Raw genomic sequence first — 6,486 nt, forward strand, 5'->3', positions numbered from 1 at the left:
ATTGATTCAATCGAGTAGAATGGTTATTGGATGTAATGGAAAAAGGAACAACCACTTGTTTTCTATGTCGATCACCTGATGATGAAGAAAGAGAGTCTTGTTTTGATAGTGTGCAATGTTTAGGAAGTTTAATAAATTTTCTTTTCATTGACATTTTATTGTCAGTTAACCAATTGTCTACTTAGAAATAAGATGTAGTAACATTGGGTTGCTTGTGTACAAGATGCTTGAATAGAATGCTTTAAATTACATTGAGATTTGGTGTTTTCAATATTGGCACGGGAGATGTCTTTGCATTGGTAGCATCATTGGCACTATAAACATCATTAATCTGCAAAAGTGCATGAAAGTGTGCATGTGATGTTTACATTGGCACATGCATAAGATAGAGGATTTTGGATGAAATCTTTTATGAGTAGAATAAAAAGTAAAAATCTTTAATATTTGCACCCCAAATGTAGATGTTAACATTTAATATTCACACATCCATTGGATTGAGAAATGTTTTCCCTCTATATGTCCATTTGCATATGGCATTGATAAGTTAATAATATAACCTTTCCAATTGTTGATACATTGTTCTTGCTCAACTATTTTGGCATTAAGGTGTTTTTCCAAATATATTGTAGCTCCAATATCATCATGAGTGTAGAAATTCTAAAAAGTTGGGCAATTGTTTTTCTGGTGGCAAACATGTCAAACCATGGTGCAATTGTATGAATAGAACTGGACAATGAGTCATGAAAGTCATTGAAAATGTGATAATGAACCAAGAATCCTTTTTGTAAGAGGATTTTCTTAATGGAAACCATGCCAAATTGTATAGGAGAGGACTAGTATGAACCAATGCATGGAGCAATTGATCTAGAATTTGGAGATAGAATGTTCATTATGTGATACAGAAGGGGTGGTTCAAAGTGGCCACATATAGTATTTTGGTTTTGTAACAAAATATTAACATGATAGCCATGGATATCTTGATTGAAGCAGAGATATGGTTGTCCATTTATAAATAGCCAAACATTGACTACAATTGACAACCAATTAGAAAACCATTTGATGTTAAAAGAATCTCCCCACAAGCTAATTGTTGAAGCATCAGAAGCAGAAGTAGAGGTGTAGACAATCCTTGCAAGTATGTGTCAAAATTAGTAACTTTGTGAATATCTTTAAGGTATTCAGACATTAGTTCAGTATGTAATGATTGCATAGAAACATCATTTTCGTGATGTAAGAAATTCCTTCACGTATTTCAAATAATGTATAGTATAAGTGAAGGGTAACAACAAATCATTCAAAAAGACAATCTCCTAGGTAGTAAGAGATATGTCACAATCTATACAAATGGAATCTGGACAATCCGCGATCAATTTCCTCGAAACATGATTCATGCAACACAAAATCTTTTTTCATTGCCATAAATGACAATGAGTGAATATGGAAAGTTGGCACTAATGCAATTCATTTCTAGAATGCAAAAAGCACAGAATACTCCGAGTATCCAATCAACAATTATTGTTGAAGAAAAATGAAATTTGTTACACATAATGTACTATGCCCCTTTTTTTTCCTTTTTCTACAATAGGACAATTATGAGTAGTTTGCTCTACCACAAAGAAGATGAAGAAGACGCTATAAGTAAACTAGCATTTGCACCTTATGTTGCAAAGGAAACGTCGTAAGGCATAGAGTGGTAAGGCATAGAGTGGGGAAGAATAGCGACATGTGAATGGGCATTGTTGAAAGCAAGGGTGGACAATAATGTGTATTCTGAAAATGGATATTTTGTTATGGTCAACCTCATGCATTCATTAATTAGATGACAACGAAAAAGTTTCGGGCCAGGTTGAACCAACACAAATCTTTTCTACAAGAATAAAATTGCCTAAATGATGCCTCAATCAATCGAAATAACCGTTTCCCTCCTCTGATACCTAAAATACATTGTAGGAGACCGATTTTTCAAGTAACTTAATATAACTAGCAATTGCCCCAAAAAGTGCAAAGAGAGGCTGATTAAAGACAAGTGTTTTTATGTATAAAGTGTTGAGAATGGAGGATCTCGGATTAGACTTTAGTTGGACTCTGTTGGTTTGGGAGATGTATCATGTGTTACCATTTGTGCATATTATGGGCATAAAGTTTGTTATGATGATGGAGATTATTTTCAACCAGTTGTGGGTTGGCAACAACTTTTTTGAATGCCTTGGGTAAGATTCCATCTTCTGGATAATGGAAATTCCAGTGTCCATTTAGTCTATACTAGAGTACAATGATTGTTGGCAAAGCTAAAGAAATTGTCATCAATGTATAGAGCCAACGTAACTTGTAGTCATCAGTTTTTATCCATACATGGCTATGATTATAGGTACCAGCCATTTGAGCGGGCAGACGGTGTATTTGCTAAATAGGGATCATGTTATCCTCGTGGAGTTATTGGTTGTTCTTAGAAAATATAAAGTAGGATTGAGCATCGACTATCTGGCTGGATGGAATTTTTGATAAGTGCTAGCCAATTTTATCTATTGTGTAATCATCCAAAACATAGAGGCTAACCCAAGTGGATGCTTCAGTGGAAATTGTGTGGCCCTTGCATTATCTAGGTCCTATAAAAGCAAATAACAAAATAGCATCAAGTACAATCCATCTCTAAACCGAAAAAACATCAACAAACAGGGTAGTACAATCCATCTCTAAACCGAAAAAACATCAACAAACAGGGTCCAAATGACCATTAGCATCAAAAAAAAAAATCATGTTACAACAAATACCTACATATAATCAAAATCATTGTCTATATTAGGATCTCCATCATCAATATCACCCTCTAAGCATTAAAATAAGATAGAAAAAAAAGTAGCATCTCAAGTCAAGATTTTGTTTCAGTGATGGGTACATTTTTAGTAGGGTTCTGAGAGAAGAGTTCATCAACCAATGTCACTAACTTTAAGGTACATAGAGAGCTTAGTGTTCTTGATTAATTACTAGTTCATACCCTCATACATAACAAAATCCAACGGAAATGTGGCAATCCCCACAATCTTGAAATCCTGAAAAAGGTTGTCAAGTCTACTAAATTTTGAGTGAGATCTAAAATTTTACTTTCTCCATATGAAATTCAATGAGGTCAGAACTACTCTCAAACATCCAAAGTCATTTCATGGTAATGTTATGAATTGCATAAGCAATACTAAAGCCATAGGCTTGAATATTAGGCTACCCCACTCAAAAATTCTTGTTTTTTTCTAAAAAATAATTACGTTTGGAACATCTTTAATCAAATTGTGCAGAATTGGCCAGTTTGGTACCTAACCAGCCAGTGCAATACCAAACTGGCCATTTCCGGTTTGAGACCTCGAACCAGACCCGTTTGGGTGTCAAAAAGATCGAACTGGCTGATTTCACCAGTTCCGGTCTCGTTCTAATAACACTAGTTCTATGTTATTCAATATTTTTGAGCAATACCTTGTAGTTATCATGCATGCATATTTATGATAACTACTATACTTTTTCTTACCTTTGTCATTTCCCTGATTTAAAGGCTGCTCTGAGTTACTAATAGAGATAGTTCTAAAAGATAAGGCTTCGAGAATGGTTGAGACAAAAAAGCACCCTTGAACTTTAGATGTCAAGAAAATACAACCTATATTTCTAACACATTGTTGATTTCATGCCTGCCAACAATCCATGATGTTGCTACTGTTAAAAGACAATCCTTGGTTGACTAGGTTATTGCAGTTGTGTTTTAAAGTGCCTATAATGGCACACTACATATAGAATTTGAAACAATTTACAAAAATGTTCACTTTAAGGCTTTTCTGCATATGTTTCTGGCAATCCCAAAAGGAAATTTCTGAATCTTTCATATAAAAATTAAATGGGGAAACCAACAAGCAGAGAAAATATCATTATTTATTTTCACAACAGGCCTCTTCTACGCTTGTAATCATTCACAGTTAATGTCAGACTATGCCTCCTTCCATCATTGCTAGGAACTTGCACTCCACAAGTTGACTCAATCTTCTGCTTTCTAGCCATAAAAGCTAAAGGGGCCCCTTCAGCACCCCCATACTTCTGCAGTCCAGCAAGTGAAATTGGAAGTTCAAAATCATGCAAAGGATACACCTTTGCATCTTCTGATATAGGAGCATCAGTGTCGACAAGCTTTCCATCATCCTCAGCAGTTTCTATTGCTATGGCTTCCTCTACTTTGGCTGCATCTGCCTCTTTGTTCGCATCAGTGTTTTCTTCAGCAACCTTCGCCTTTGTATCATAATAATTTTGAGATTGAGTCCAACGCCGAGTGAAAGGATCATACCCTACTTCACCTGCTTTAAGATTAAGGTTCAGAGGCTTGATCTTAGAAGCGTTCTTGAAATTTTCAGCCTTGTTTTCCTTATTCATTTCTGCTAGCATCAAGGCTTTTGCTTCCTTGCTTTTGCTATGAAGAGAAAGGACTTCTAGTTCCTTCAATCTCACTTTAATTCTCTCAACTTTTGAATAATCATGCCTGCTCTCCGCCAGGTCCATCTCTTTTCTAACCCTGTCCTTTTCAGCAGCCACATTCGATGGCCTTTTGGAAGCCAACTTCTTTTCCTGCAACATTTGTTTTACAGTTTCTGCAGAATACACAAATTGATTTATCTTTTTTAGCGCATTTATTTTTTCCTCAACTTCTGCTTGACTAATCATCCGACCACCACTGCGTTCTACTTCCCGTTCCCAATCTGAAAACTCTTTCTCAAGTGGAGGTGAATCAGACACCCTGGCCATCTGTCATCTTGCTGCACTACTCTCGCTACCCCAGAAACAATTCAAATACTTGTATGTGGTGCGGTTCTCAAACTTGTATTGTTTATCAGGGTCTGTCGCATTAACATTTTTTACCATGCAAAGACGGTAAGTACTCTGTCCTGACCTAGACATTCCTATCCCAATTCTTACAAAGCAGCCCACAATGATATTCTCAAAGAATGGTTCCATAAACCACTTGGCAAGTTTTGATCTCCTTATTGTTATGCTTCTAATATCTTCAAAGCTGGGAGTGTCAGCAGAGCCGGGACCATCACCATCACTATCTGATTCTTCGCCACTGCTTCCACTTCCTTCTCCTTCACTAGAGGATGACAAACTAAGGCTCAGACTCGCATGAGATTTTCTTCTACTAGGTGATGAATCTCGCCCCTTAGATGAACCAGTATTATCGCCCCTATTTCTTTCCATTGTTGATTTCTAATCTCGTTTTGGCGAGCCCTTTTACGCATTAAATAATTATCCCTTGCTTCTGCTCGTTCTGCCAAAATCAACTCCCGGTCTAGTTCAGACATTTTCCCAAGCTGCTCCCTATCTTCATCATCTTTGTATAAATCACTTCCTATGGATAATTCGCTATCGGAATCATCACGGCGACCCCTGTCATCATCATCCTTGTCACCAGAATCAAATCTCTTTTTCAAGGGCATTCTTGACCCAGAAGCCTTCCTATTTGTTGTCCCAGCATCATCTGAATCATCGTCATCAATGTATTTCGAGTCACTGCCATCATCTGAATCAAAATCTTCCAGTCTCCCTTTCGCAGGATTTCGGTTTTGCTTTCCATCATTGGTAGATGTTCGACCAACTTCTTATAGCAGAAAATGCTCCAGTTCAGCCATAAACTTTTTTCCCCTCTAAACACCCACGCCGATTGAATAGTCCTTCGTTCCCTGGCTAGAGTAGAGACTGCAAATACCACTCCTCAATAGATCTTCAAAACCTAAAACCTACTGTCCATCAAGCAGATTAAAATTGTGAGAGGCAAACCACACCGTGGAGCTTAATAAATGTACATCACCGACATTACGTTTTGTAATACATGGTCCTTGATCAACGCTAGAGTCATACAAAACAAAACTGCTGCAAATAGCTTAAGTCCCAATCCCACGTTTTTCATAGGAAGAGAGACAGGATGAAAAAGAAGGGTTTCCTTAATAAAAACTGGATATTGTGGGCCAAACAAATGTAAGAAAAACAACAGCTACCATAAAAGGACATGAATCTGAAAGAGCTCAATAAACCAAAATCTTCTCCACTCCAGAAACTCGCTTGTTCTTCCGCAGAAACCCTAAAAAATCCAAAATACATAAAACAAACCATAAAAAGCCTTGAAGGAATAGAGCTGGAATACCTGTTCTGCCATGGCTACAGGAATTCAAGACTTCTAGCTGTTGGGTCGTTAATATGCCATTATTATTATCACTTGTGAACACTTATTCCACCCATTTCTACCATTCTTCATCACGTCATTTGTCATAATTTATTATATAAATCCATTTTATGATGATTTATGCTCTTATGAACAAATATTATTCATTCTCCTTTATTTCTAATAAATTGATGATTATGCATGATTTTATCAATGATAGTTTTAATAAATTAGTTGTAACATTATTCACCATTTTTAGCCTCCAAGATAATTTTCAGATTGAAGATTTGATCATTAAAAGT

At 36.4% G+C, this 6,486-nt stretch overlaps 1 pseudogene; it reads right to left on the reverse strand.

The window, feature by feature from the left end:
• Positions 1–3,688: 3,688 nt before the first annotated feature.
• On the reverse strand, positions 3,689–5,654 carry LOC149210577 (protein RTF1 homolog pseudogene; annotated as a pseudogene).
• Positions 5,655–6,486: the final 832 nt, after the last annotated feature.

This window comes from Pinus tabuliformis, chromosome 1_2 (assembly GCF_031772625.1).
Source record: "Pinus tabuliformis cultivar Carrire ecotype Pingquan chromosome 1_2, CPIR1, whole genome shotgun sequence".
In the NCBI taxonomy this organism is placed as follows: domain Eukaryota; kingdom Viridiplantae; phylum Streptophyta; class Pinopsida; order Pinales; family Pinaceae; genus Pinus; species Pinus tabuliformis.